Genomic DNA, 15,642 nt, shown 5'->3' with positions numbered 1-15,642 from the left:
ATCTCCTGCAGTCAGCAATCATGTCTTCTCTCTCTCTCTCTCTGGTTGCTCTCTGGGTGAAGTCATGAGGTTCAACATTTTTGGCAGGTGGGTCCATACTGTCTGTCTGTCTAATACAGGTGATGGAAACCCAAGGGAAAGCAGCCCCTTCATCAATAACACAGATGATGATAAGGGAACTCTATATGATGGGAAAAACATGGCACTTTTTGAGGTATTGTCTTTAAACTTCATTTCAATATTACTGAATAATATTTTTTTTGTTTGTTTGTTTTTTTACTATCAATATGCATATTTTTGACTAACAACATGAATTTTTTTTTAAGATTAATTAATGATTTTTAAAATAAGAAATTGTATTTTGCTTTAGTTTATTTCAGTATTTTTACTGATGATTTTCTTTGCATTTGGCATTTTTATCATCACACTTTTGCACATTTATTCTCAAATTTTCATTATAGTAATCCATCTTGATGTTTTTTTTATTTTTAATTTTTAATACTAATTAAAATGCTAAAATACTAGTTAGTATTTACTGACAAAAATACTAATTACTGATTCAGTAATAATTTTTAATAGTACAATAAATACCACTTTGATATATATGTTACAATTTAAATATAATAATAATAATAATAATAATAATAATAATAAATAATATAGAACACTAAATAACTAATATATATATAATATATATATATATATATATATATAATATATATATATATATAAAAATTTGCACTACAGTAATGTTAATTTTGGTGGAAAATTAACTAAAATAATGCTAAAATATTAATAACAAAAAAGAGACTGTCATATTTTTTTATTAAGCAAAATATGGGCATTATGTATATTTATTCATTTATTTTTTCATTACAATAACCAGAATTTTGATAAAATAACATCTAAAATAATGTCATTGTGTTAAAAAAAAAATTAAATATAAAATATTCATGAAAAAAGGCATACTTTTCTTTATGCAAAATATAATATCTTTTTTCATTCTTTTGATTTTAGATTGAAATATGACCTGAAATGTGTTTTTAATAAGTTGTGTGAGATTATAATTGCATTCAAGTCAAATTGTGTTTATTTTCAAGCCTATATTTGACATCATGGCTTTTCTCTGTTTTCCACATTCTCGTTTCATGTTTATGGCCACAAATAAAGTAATTCATGGGTCATGAAGTTTATTTTTGTATAATTTTATGATTTCGGACAGACAGAGCTGTTATTACGTCCTTTGATTTTGGTGCCTACATTTATTTTTACTCTTCGAGACATTGTAGAGGTTTGAAATGAGTCGTTTGTGTTTGTTGGTTTGCAGTTTTTGATCAAACACATGACCTTTACCCTTTCAGGAGGAGATGGACAGCAATCCCATGGTGTCTTCGCTGCGCTGCTCAACAAAACTGGCCGCCTAACACTCACCACACGAACCTCACGCAGGGCGTCCGGGAACACGAGGAGGCCGACGAGGATGAAGGTGCCAAGAAGAAAACAGTCAAGGTAACAGACTGAGAACCATTACGCATCATCAAAACATTTACATGACTTTAGCTCTAGTTTTCAGACCATTTCCTTTAAATTTGTCATTAGAGGGGCCGAAGAGGATTATTATAGTTTAGTCTGTAGACTCATTTGATTTGTATGAATGAGTGAGGATTAGTTGAATGAGAGATTTGTGATGTTTGGGTTTTGTGTGTTTGTGGTTTTTGTGTCTGAGTGATTTAGTCTAAAATTATTTGCATTCTTCCTGCCTTTGTTGAAAATACGACAGGAAATTAATTCAGGTTCAGATCGTTTGGAATGTCTGATTACGGAAACATGTCGGAAATGTCTCATAGTTACATTGTTCCATCGCACCATTCAGGAAATGCAATAAACTTTAGTCTGAAGCAGGGTTATTAGAAGTTAACTAAAACTGAAAAATAAAATAAAAAAAGAACATCTGAGATGTTTAGGGGTCCTAATTTGGTAATATTTAGTACTTTGGAGATTAATATTAATTGAAATTGGTTTATATTGTTCATTACCGGTTTTTTCATATCAGTGTTTGATTAGCCCTATTGAGCGTTCATGGGATTATATTTTTTTATATTTCATTACAGGTTTTTTTTATTTGTGTTTTTATTTATTTTGGGCTAGTTGTTAATACAACATTTCTCATTTTTAGTTTTTTTTTTTTTTTCTTTTTTACATGGCATTTTTTTTGTTTTTTTGTTTTTTTTTTTTTTAGTTTTTTTGTTTTTTATTGTTTTTTAGATTTTTAATAATGTTGTATGGTTTTTGTTTCAGGAGTTAATTACTTGTTAACTAAAACTAAAAAACTTTTAACTTGAAAATAAAATCAAACTTTAACCTGACATAACTATAAAAAAATTTTATATATACAAAAATTTATATATATAATATGTGTGTGGTGTGTGTTTACTTAAAATACTAAGTAATAAATTACAAAACTAAAACTGAATAATAGAATAATAAAAATAGATATACACATATTTGAAAAAAAAACAATAACTAAATAAAAAGGAAGACAAAAACTCACGACAAGAATACTAAAACCTTAGCCAAAATCTACACACAAGAATAAAATCTAAATAAAAACTAAAAATATAAAGATAAAAATTAATTCAAAATATTAATAAAAACTTTAGTATCTTAGTGAAACTAAAATAACACTAGATGCCTTATGTACATCCCAAAAAAAAAAAAAAACTTCTGAAAACTTGGTATGCCATATGGTATGACATTATTTCATATCTGTGTTTCTTTTTTATTCAATTTTTAATTAAATATGACGTCTACGGTCAGGCTATTGCAGACGCTTATGCAAAGATGTGTTAACAAATGCACAAATGCAATGATTTTTCTTTGTTTTCCATTTCAAGCCCAGAGGGCATCAGCTTTTTTGCTAACAGTCAGTAGAAATGTTTAAGCAATGGGCAGGCGATAGCCACAAACCACAGTCCCCAGCCAGTCTCCCGTCACCGGACAGCTATCTGTGATTGGACAAACACACTCTCATTAGTCCTGAGACGACGGGCTTCAGATGCTCGACTGCATCACACTCTGCATCAGGAAAGATTTAGGAAGCTGTTGGGGTTTTACTATATTCAAGTGTTAATTACTGAAGTTCATCTGTATAGTGTATTCGACTAAGCCGAGTCCTGTTGGGGTTTTACTATATTCAAGTGTTAATTACTGAAGTTCAGCTTTGCTCATCTCACCGCGGTATGCTTTTATAAGTATATGCATTTACACTTTTTGGTGGCGCAAAGGTTAGTTATGATTTATTGTAGTTGTGATGTGACTGAAGCAATCAATCAAGAATCTGAGCAGCAGAAGATCTCATGACTGACTGAATCTCAGTGTTGATTCATTTAGGATTTGGATGGATTTTGTCTCTTGTAAGGCTAAAAGCATGAGATCTAAATCTGATTTGCATTTCATATGTTGTGGCTGATGTTTCTCTTATTTTAGTTTGTCAGAAAAAAATCAATATTCAAGCATTATGTTTATGTTTTAGAGGTTATTGGTGTATGTTTTAGAAGACCTGACTATTTCAGTTTTTCTACTTTCAAATTTCATATTTAATTTAATGTGTTATTTGCGGTTTATTTATAATTAATTGTACGTAACATTGAATTAATCATCAAATTTTGAACTGAAATTGAATTTTCTTGTAAAATGTATTTCTCATTTTATTTCTTTCCTTTAGTTTGAATTGTTGTATTAAATTAAATTAGAAATTAGAAGTAAAAAAAAAATATTAATTATAAAAGTGTTTTAAAATTTAAATATTTTTAGTTCATAAAATTATGAAGAGTAAAATTTATTAAAAAAATAATAATTAATTCTATTATATACTATAATATTTTATTGATTGATAAATAACACTCTCACTATATGTCTGTGTTTTTAGCTAAATAATAAAATTAATTTTGTATTGAATATTTATTAATTGGCATTTATGTGATTCAATACTTTTTAGTATTTATATTATGATTAATGTTTATTCAGTTTTAGATCATGTTTAGATTTGATGTTTTTTATGGTTCAATTTTTTTAACATGAATTTTTTTTTTTTTTTTTTTTACAACATGAGGTTTAAGACACATTATAAAAGATGTCCTTTTATTATTGCTTGGACAAAACGCTGAACATTTCTTTGTGAAATTGAAATATGAAATTTTAAAACAAACCGCAAATTAAATAAATAAGAAATTTTAAAACAGAGCATCTCCTTCATATAAACAAACTAAAGGCTCTAAGGCTTTGCCTGTGCTCTTTCCATTCAGTCAGAGGCAACCACTGAATTATAATCATGATCCAAACAAAGATTCTGCGTACATGCTGCATGAGCAGTTTTTTAATTTAAGTAAGATTGTATAATTTCAAAATCTGAAGCAAAAACAGAATAGTCTGACTTTAACTTTGTGAAATTATGCTACATAAAACACCTGAACGAGACAGAAACAGCAGACGGGCTGCATGAGATGCAGATTCACTTTCTGTCAGCAGGTGGCGCTTTTGGAACAGCAGTAATAATGCAGTGGCTATCACTGTAAACAAAGCAGAGCTACGCTTATGAACAGTGCTTTAATATGCATTATACAGAGTCAAGATGACTGTATACATCTCAAATGATTTGAATCATCACATATTTGTATCGATTTTCAAAAGGCTTGCGGTGCATCGTTACATCCCTAATTTTTTGATTTTTGTAAAGTGTTTGTATCGATTTTGTGCGCTTCATTTTCAACATGCAATTTCTCATGCCCCGTCCCCACCCCTCTTTTTGCGGAATGTGTTTTGTTGTGGCCGAGTCCCAGATGGGGACGTTTTATTCGGAGTCTACCCCTGCCCTGCCTGCAGAACATCCTGGGAGTGGTTCTCTTCCTGCGAATGACGTGGATCGTGGGAACGGCGGAAATCCGGAGTCCTTCAATCATTGTGATCCATGTTGCTGCTCGTGTGTAAGTCCAGACCACACGAGTCTGATTGTGTTTAAGTTGGGTCGATACTGGTGTTTAAGTTTGTTCTTGGTGGCTGATATTGGGGTTTGTTTTATATCCTTTTGTTTTGTATGTCAAGTGTATAGTGTTTTGGTTCAGTTCAGGCGAGTTTGTATAAGTTCAGGTGGCAATGGGATCAAGCGTCTAATTCACCTCAACCTTCACTTACTAGTGTCATTATACGTTTCCGGCGATTGTGTCACAGTCAAGATTGAGTTGCTCTTTCCTTCTAGCGCTCTTACAGGAAACATCAAGATCTCAGTGCTGCCACTTTATGCAATCAATCAATATCAAAACAGTTTACACAGCCGGTTTTTCTTCCTTTATGTGACACATTATTGAGTGATTCATTGAGTTCAATAAGAATGAAAAAAGACTGCCAGACTTAATCATGTTTTTCTGTGTGACAAATGTTGAAAAAGTCAGAAAGGGGAAGTTATTTAGAAAATTAATACATTTTGGTGAAAGATTAAAATGTGCACCAATAAATTAACTTGAATTTAAATGCAGATTTTCATGCCAATTTTTTAGTTCACGCATTTCAAAAAACAAAGAAATATGCATTGTGTGTACCAATAAATTAACTTGAATTTAAATGCAGATTTTCATGCCAATTTTTTATTTTAAAAGAAAGTGATTATTTTATTTTAAGAGTGGGGTATTGTGTGTTCGTAAGGATTTGTTTGTGTTTATAAATAGTTTTTTTTTTGGTTTGTTTTTGAGTTGACAGAAAGATAAAATATATATATATATAATATGAACAAGGAGGTCCTTCAGCGGATAAGATCTATATATAAGTTAAAATATAATATATATATATATATTTTTTTTTTTGATAGTTACCCATTTTAGCCTTTTTTCTTGCTTGTTATAAATTATATATGATTAGTGAATATATTATTTAATGTTGATTATGTTATGTTTAATTTTAAAATATATTTAATTCCCACTTTTGTCTTCTCTACACAATGTGATTATAAAATGATAATATGATATGATTGGATGGTATCAGTGAAAGCTCTTTGTGTCTGTATTTGGCAGTAAAGATCACTCAATCTCCTTCATTCTAACAGCTTTATTTCTTCCGGTAAGCCTGTTGGAGATTCGTGGCTGTTAATTGGCTTTAGTCCAGTAGCTTTTTTGAGATATGAGGGGTTTTTAGTGGTGGTTGTTCTGATGGAAGGTCGTTTTGTGAAGCAGCGGCCGGATTGCATAACACACAGATACAGATGACCTTTAATAGAATACACCTTCCTGGAGAAAGAAAAGGACAGCCTCATTACTGTGCTCTACATTGTTACCTTTACATTGTTGATTTTGTTTTGTTGATGTTTTTTTTTTTTAATACATTTTCCGTTGGTTTTGATTTATCATCATACTTTCACGTTTTTCTAAAATAGATTTATTTGTATAAATAATTTGTCTGATATGAAATGCTGAGTTTCATTGACCTGTTTACTTTCCTGTGTGTATAGATATATTTGTATCAAAATAACTTGGCTGATATGAAACTCCCAATGTAAATTCTAATGTGTATTTTTTATTTAATATGATGTAATATTTTAGTATTTTTATTAGTGTTTTTTTAATTATATTTTATTTTTATTTTATATTATTTTATATAATTTTTTTTTTTTTTTTTTTTGTTAAGATAATATTTTTATTTTAAATTAATTATACTATATTTTTTTTTTTTTAAATTACTTTTCTTATTATTTTTCATTAAATAATTTCTTAAAAATGAATGCAAAATATTACATTACATAAAATCACACCTAAGAATTTATATGATCAGCTAATTTTATTTAAATTTTTTATTAATTAATAAGAAAAATAATTTTTAAAATTTAAATAAACATTTTAGTAATAATTTTATATAAAATTACACATTTGAGTTGAGTATTTTTTTTCTTATTCTTTTTTTTTATGTTCCTTATTATTTAATAGGGCCTGTGGATATTTTTACTAAATAATAATAATAAAAAAAAAAAAAAATTAAATCAACATTTTTAAATATTACGTTATTTTATGTCATATTACACATTAGAATTGATATCATAGTGATTTTTTTTATTATTATCTTTGAAATAAGAAAAATCTTTTATTTAAAATGTTTTTTTTTAATCTGAATTAATAGTAATTAATTAAAAATGTATATATATATATTTTTTCATTTTTTAATGAATTAATGATGGACTTTTTTTATTTTTTTGGTGAATGCTGTATGGATTATTGCCATTGCTACAAACGGTGTTGTTCCAGGTAAGACATTTGCATATTACATTTATTGCTCTCATTTTGTATTTAAACAGGAAATGACATCATGATCTGCATAAAACCAAGTTAAACCTCAAGCACCCAGCCAGCATGAGCGACTATGGTGTTTATTGTAACCGTACCGATGGTTTTTAGTAGAAATGCACTGCGGTCATTGCATGCGGTCGTCATGTTCCTTGTTTTACCCTCGAGTTCCTGTTGTTCTGTGTCACATTTATGCTTTGCTGATGTTTTTGTGCAGCTGGAGGCTCGTTCCTTACATGACTGTGCTCGCTCCTCTGGGGCCCTGATTTTCGGAGGCGCTGTGGGTCTGTGTTTCTATCTGGGCACCACGTTCGCCGGTGCCATGTACATCCTCGGGACTATCGAGATCCTCTTGGTGAGTGTTGTGTGTGCAGTTAAAGGTTACAGTCAGATTAGGCCCAGAAAATCCAAAGAGCAGAGATTTTAGAAACCGTTAATTAGCCACTATGTCGTAAAGATCATCTAAGAATAACTTTAAACTTTCTTTTTTGGTGGGAGTTTTTTTTTTTTTTTTTTTTGTTTTTATTTTGTTTGTATTTTGATTTGACTTGCTAATTGACTTGCATCAAAAAATAAGTACGGGATCCATAGAAAAGTTAAGAGAAAATACTTGTCAAATAATGTAATAGTAAAAATTAATTAAAAAATAAACAGATGAAAAAGCTTAAATTAAATAAATAAAAAATAAAAATGAGATTAAAATTAATCAACAGATTGATTTAAATGAATAAAACATTTTAAATAAATAATAAAAATTGGACTTAAATAATATATTTAAAAGTACAGTTCAGAAAAAAAAATTGTTATGTAACAAACTAAATATTTTTGTGCCCCCCCCTAAAAAAAATTAATTTGCACAAGTTAGAATATTGTTTTTTTTATCAGTGACCTTATATAGCTCGCCTTTTACAGTTTTGGTGGAGGGTCGTTATTTGGGTCCATGGGCAGCTGAAAAAAGGAAAACCCTGCTATGACTCCTTACTTTCTCCTGAATGGCCATTCGTCAGATGATCCATCCCTCCTATTACTTTTAATTTTCTGATGTTTTTTTTGTCTGTTGTTTTTTATGAAATATCATCTTCTATCTGTGTTGTGTCACAGACGTACATAGTGCCCAGTGCTGCTATCTTTAAGGCGGAGGAGAAGGCGCAGGAGGCGGATGCTCTGCTGAATAACATGCGTGTGTACGGGACGTGCTGTCTGACGCTCATGGCTCTCGTGGTGTTCGTCGGTGTGAAGTACGTCAATAAACTCGCGCTGGTCTTCCTGGCCTGTGTGGTGCTGTCCATCCTGGCCATCTATGCCGGGGTCATCAAAACCATCTTTGAACCTCCTGTTTTTCCGTAAGTCACACATTATTTTATTTTATTTTATTTTATTTTAACACATTTATTTCACTTACCTAAAAATAAGTAATATTTAAATTTATTTTATTTTAACACTTTTATTTCACTTACCTAAAAATAAGTAATATTTAAATTTATTTTATTTTAACACTTTTATTTCACTTACTTAAAAATAAGTAATATTTTAAATTATTTTATTTTAACACTTTTATTTCACTTACCTAAAAATAAGTAATATTTTAAATTATTGTATTTTAACACTTTTATTTCACTTACTTAAAAATAAGTAATATTTTAAATTATTGTATTTTAACACTTTTATTTCACTTACTTAAAAATAAGTAATATTTTAAAAATTATTTTTATTTTTAACCTTTTATTTCACTTACCTAAAATAAAATAATTTAAATGTATTTTGTTGTACACTTTTATCTCACTTAACTAAAAATAGGTAATATTTAAAGTTATTTTTATTTGAACACTTTTATTTCACTTACTTAAAAATAGTAATATTTTAAATTATTGTTTTTAACCACTTTTTTTCACTTACGGAAAAAATAATAATATTTAAATATTTTATGTTAACACATTTATTTCACGTACCTAAAATAAGGAATAGTTAAATTTATTTTATTTACACTTTTTTCACTTCCTAAAAATAGTAATATTTAAATTTATTTTATTTTAACACTTTTATTTCACTTACTTAAAAAGTTACTATTTTTAAATTATTTTTATTTTAAACACTTTTATTTTCACTTACCTCTAAAAATAAGTCATATTTAACTGCTATTTTATTTTAACACTTTTATCTCACTTACCTAAAAATAAGTAAATATTTAAATTTATTTTATTTTAAACATTTTAAGTATTTTTTTTAATTTTTTTATTTTTAAGTATTTTTTTTAATTTTTTTTATTTTAAGTATTATTTTTTTTTATAACTTAAAAAATATTTTTAATTATTTTATTTTAACACATTTTTTCAATTCCCCTAAAAAATAAGTAATATTTAAATTTTATTTTATTTTAAACACTTTTATTTCACTTACCTAAAAAATAAGGTAATATTTAATTTATGTTATTTTAAACACTTTTATTTCACTTACCTAAAAATAAGTAAGTATGTTAAATTATTGTATTTTAACACTTTTTATTTCACTTACACTTACCAAATAAGTAAATTTTTAAATTATTGTATTTTAACACTTTTATTTTCCCTTGACTTAAAAATAAGTAATATTTTAAATTATTGTATTTTAACACTTTTATTTCACTTACTTAAAAATAAGTAATATTTTAATTTCACTTTTTCGTTAAATTTATTTTATTTTAACACTTTTCTTAAATTTAATTAAATTTTTTAATTTTTTTTATTTGTTTTATTTGTTTTATTTCACTTACTTAAAATTAATTAATATTTAAATTTATTTTATTTTAACACTTTTATCTCACTTATATTTAAATTATTTTAGTTTGACACTTTATTTTGCACTTACCTAAAAATAATAATAGTTTTAATTATTTTATTTTACACTTTTATTCACGTTGCCAAACAATAAGTAATATTTAAATTTATTTTTTATTTTAACCACTTTTTTATTTCCACTTACCTAAAAATAAGTAATATTTTAAATTATTTTGTTTTAACACTTTTATTTCACTTGCCTAACAATAAGTAATATTTAAATTTATTTTATTTTAACACTTTTATTTCACTTACCTAAAAATTAATTAATATTTAAATTTATTTTATTTTAACACTTTTATCTCACTTACCTAAAAATAAGTAATATTTTATTTTATTTTATTTTATTTTGACACTTTTATTTCATTAACCTAAAAATAAGTAATATTTTATTTTATTTTAACATTTTTATTTCACTTGCCTAAAAAATAAGTGATTTTTATTTTATTTAATTATTTTATTTTATTCCACTTACCTAAAAATAAGTACATTTTTATTTAAATGATTTATTTATTAATTAATTAATTAATTTATTTATTTATTTATTTATGTATGTATGTATGTATGTATGTATGTATGCACTTTGATTCAAATTTAAAAAGTATTTGAAAAATCAGAAAATTTCTCTGTTGAGATCATTTAGTATATTGCACTCTGTTACTCCAAAATGTTGGCGCCTCCTTGTATTGTGTGTTTTCCAGCATCACCTCCAGTATTTAAACTAAACAAAGCCTCTTTAAAGATCATAGCAGCGAATGGGCAGCTCTCTTTGTGTTGTGTTGAACCACAAACATCCACAGCAGTGTTTTCTTCACAGATGAACACAGGCTTTCTCGATGACCACAAGCCTCCTGACAGTAAACTCTGATTTAAATCTGAATGCATTGTAAAGGCTGGTTTGTCCTCTCCAGGGTCTGTTTGTTGGGCAACCGCACCCTGCAGAACCACGGCTTTGACAAGTGCATGAAGACAGAAATAATAGACAACGTGACCGTGACCACGAAGCTTTGGTCTCTGTTCTGTGAAGGGCCGGAGCTCAACGCCAGCTGCAATGAATACTTCAGCCTCAATAACGTCACCGAGATCCAGGGCTTCACGCCCCGGCGCTTCACCGGCGGACTTCATGCATTCCCGGCCTCACCAGCGGAGTCATTTCAGGTGAGATCTGTGATTTATTGTTAAATTTTGATTTTAGATTTTATATTCTTTTCAAGTTTTTGAAGTTTTGTAGGTTTGATCATGTTGTTTTTTGTTTTTTTTGTTCTTTTTTTTGCTTGTACTGTTGGGAAGAAGTGTCTTCTAAATAATCATTCATTATTTAAACTTATTAAGAAGTGTGTGTAACCTTTATATGATGCGATGATGTCTTTGGACCTTGTCAATAAATATAAAGGCAGCTGTATATTTTCATGTATAAAAATACATTTTATTGTCTGAGAAAAATATAAAATGTGATATAAATACAAAAAAAAAAAAAAATGAAATAATTGTTTCCAAAATTAAATTATGCACCACTTACCTAAAGTAAATATGTAATTTTTTTGTTAGTTTTAGATTTTCATTATACTAAAACAAGTTAAAATAGTATCTTTTTATTAAGTTGACAGCATTTCTGAGATATTTTTATTTTAGAAAAATAGTCCAAAAAAAGAAAAGGAAAAGGAAAGAATAGAAAATAAAGTGAAAAAAAAATAATGGTATGATTTCTGACTAGTTAAAAAAAACAAAATATGAATTTAGTCAATAAAAAAAAAACATTTAAACATATTTCATTCATATCTGAAGTGTATACTACCATTAATAGATTAACCATTATGCCATAAAGCCACAAAAATACATTTTGTACAAAAATCTCTACAAATTTTCACATTTCATATTATTTTTCATATCATGTTTTTTTGTTGTTGTTTTTTCACTTTTTTTTTTTTTTTTTAAGATTGTCACTATTCTATAATTAAAATCTGCAAATCGTTTACTTTTGATTAAGTTTACAACATATCTGAGATTTTCATTTAAAAAAAAAATATGGGAAAAATAACAAAAAGAATTGTAAAGAATTGCAAATAATGCTCAATTTTGTCAATGTGAAAAAAAAAATTAAATGACAAGGATAATTCATTGATATCTTTTATATATTAATATCATTTAAACATTTTTTTTTTCTTTTAATTTTCACACTCACAGACCTTAGATTGAAACCATTAAAGAGCATTAAGGTGACCTCTACATATGCTGATTTGTGTTCACACTTTTTTGCATTTTCTGCAAAACCATATTGAAATAGTGCTGGGCGATAAACGATTTAATATCGAGAACACAATAAAAAAATAAACTTCATCTCCAAAGCTGCAGAGAATCACTTCAACAGCATTTCTCTGTTTAATTTGAGAAAAACGACTGTCTTATACACAATAAAGCTCAAAGATCTTCACAACAACTGCCGAAATAAAAATTCAGCTTAACTTGTGACAGAAATTATTACAGAAATATATAACTATTGTATGCCACTCTGTAAAAAATGATATGATTGGTGAGTCAAGTTTATCAGTTTAACTAATCAATTATTTAAACCAATTTCAACCTCATTTTTTAAGTTATATGAGATTCAGCTCGATTTTTTTAAGTCACTTTAATATAATTTAAATTCAAATGACTTGTTCAGCTTAAAAATTTAAGACAGTCAACAACTAAACTTAAGTTTTTAGTTTTTGAAGGTAGTGAAAATTTACAGTGTAATAATAATAATAATAATGAGAATAATAACTAATAATAATAATTTTTCATAGTGGCGGCCATCGTTATTTTACAAAAAGTTTGTTGGTATTAATTGTTATTTTCATTTGAGATACATGTTGAAAAGGATGAATTAAATTGTTAAAGGTTGCATTCATTAATTTCATTAGATACCATTTTTTATGATAAATTTGATGATAAATTTAAATCATAAAACACTCAGGAAAAAAATCATAAAATTAAATCATAAAAAACACAGAATTTAGGGAAAAATAATATGGGTTTCATGCGGCCCTCAGTTAAAACTGCTAGTCTGTGGAGTTTAATCATGAACAAATAAATTAAGTTTACATTTATATCCCCATTAATTTCTTTCTCCGTTAATGGTAAATGAATATTGTGATAAATATAGATATCGTATGATGTGGAAAACACTATATTGTGAGAAATGTTTGTCCCATACCCGCCCAGGGTGCATCCCTGTACTGAGGTGGGAAATCTGTTTTTTTCTGGAGTACATCTAATAAATTTTCCATGCATTTAATTCCATGTTTTCAGACGAGGGTTAGCAAAGGGGTAGAAAAAATTCCGGTAATTTTCTAAAAAAAAATCCTGGAATATTTCTGAAATTTACTGGAAATTTTCCACCGTTTTGCAACCCTGTTTCAGACTGATGTGAATTTGATTAATTAGGTTTCTCAAATACAGATACTATTTAACCAAATGTTGAAACGAAAGCTTGTCTCGTTGAAACGAGTGCGTCTTGAGCTGTTCTTTGATTTGCACAGAGAACATGTGGGGAAGCTACGGTCCTGCTGGGATGCTGGTGGAGAAGGCCGTACCGTCGGTGCCGGCGAGCGTCGCGTCTCAGGACAAATACATGCCGTACGTCGCCAATGACATCACCACCTTCTTCACACTGCTGGTGGGAATCTACTTCCCCTCCGTCACGGGTGCGTCACATCCGTTACTCTCACTCTCGTCTCTCTGCAGTTCACTTTAAGCTAAACTAGTTTGATCTGGGGGTGATCTGTCTTATCTAGTGCTCTCAGATCACGTCCAGCTCAGCAGGACGCGTGTGCAAACACAGCGATAGTGTTTCAGGACATGACCTTACTGTAACAACATGGACTGAGCTTTCAGAAGAGACCCGCATGTTTGACTTGAGCTTTAGAGCTGGAGATGTAATCAATATATACCTCAATATTTATTTTGTTTTCAGAGGAGCATTTTACTTAAACAGTCGTTTGAGTTGAACTTGTGACCGTGGACCACAAAACCATTCTTAAAGTGTCATTTTATAATAAAATAATCTTTCCATTGATGTATGGTTTGTTAGGATCGGACAATATTTGTCGGAGATACAACTATTTGGAAAATCTGGAATCTGAGGGTGGGGCAAAAAAAATCAATCTTTAACGAGATGGAAAAAAAAAAAAAAAAAAAAAAAGAAAATCATCTTTAAAGTTGTTCAAATGAAACTCTTAGCAATGCATATCACTAATCAAAACTGAAGTTTTGATATATTTACAGTAGGAAATTTACTAAATATCTTCATGAAACATGATCTTTACTTAATATCCTAATGATTTTTGGCATAAAAGAAAAATCAATCATTTTGACCCATACAATGCATTTTAAGCTATTGCTACAAATATACCCCAGAGACTTCAGACTGGTTTAGTGCTCCATGGTCACAATTGTGAAGTGTTTGATAGAAAATACAGAAATCATCTAGCTAAAATAATCAGCATTTTCTACTAAATGAATACAAGGAAACAGTTTATATAAAGTCAAAAATTATTGAGACTCCAGATATAATTTTTTTATATTTTTTTACTAGTGGGTGCAGGACACTATAGTTCATTTATGTAAGTGAGGAAAGAAAAATAAAGTAAACTGTGACATAGTATACCCCAAAATTTTTCATACAGTGGATTACTAGTAAAACCGATAAATAAATGATTCAGACTCTTTGCATGTTTTGCTTAAGTGTTATTTGACATTATCAAGATGAATTTGTTCTGACACAGTTTAACTCTGAGTTCTTGTTATATTTTATTACCGTTTTCTAAACCATAGCAAATAAACTGTGATAATGTGTGCAAGGTGTCTGAATAAATACAGTAAACACTTATATAATCTATATATAAAGATGTATATTACCTTTAATACCTGCAGTATGTATATATATAAGATATATATATAATATATATATATACTATAATATATATATATCGGGTATATATATATATTATATATATATATTCTACTAAAAAAGGTTAATTGATTATAAACTCTTTCATTGAACATTTTTGAATTGTTTCTTTAAACTGATTCATTTAAATGAACAGTTTTGAACTGGAAATTAACAGAAACTTATTTAACTAGCTAAGCAGTGTTATTTGAGAATATTTATAGTATTATAGTTATACATTTATAGTATTAATTCCATGTTTTTAATTATAATATATTTTTTTATTTTAATTATATTTTTTAATTACCTGTTTATGTTTTATATTTTCAGATTTAATTTTAAATTTGTTTATAGATTTTTAAGTATTTTTTTATGTGCCTTTAATCATTTTTATTAGATTTTTTTTTTTTTTTTCATTTTTAGCTTTTTGTTTTTTTCATTTCTGAGCTTCAACTTATTTCAGTTATTTCATTAAAGTTTAGTTTTTTCATCTGAATCTTATATTTATATTTTCGCTTTGGTTTTCTTTACAAATAATAAAGCCTCAAGCTCTGAATATTTGTAATGTATCCCTCAA

At 27.9% G+C, this 15,642-nt stretch overlaps 1 pseudogene; it reads left to right on the top strand.

Annotated features, from left to right (window-relative positions):
• The window catches only part of LOC109057198, a 318,686-nt pseudogene that overhangs the window by 31,572 nt on the left and 271,472 nt on the right, over nt 1-15,642 (top strand).

The sequence above is a fragment of the Cyprinus carpio genome, chromosome A24, assembly GCF_018340385.1.
Source record: "Cyprinus carpio isolate SPL01 chromosome A24, ASM1834038v1, whole genome shotgun sequence".
Taxonomy (NCBI): Eukaryota; Metazoa; Chordata; class Actinopteri; order Cypriniformes; family Cyprinidae; genus Cyprinus; species Cyprinus carpio.
Note: the sequence above shows the minus strand (reverse complement) of the source record. Positions and strands in the feature narration are given on the sequence as shown.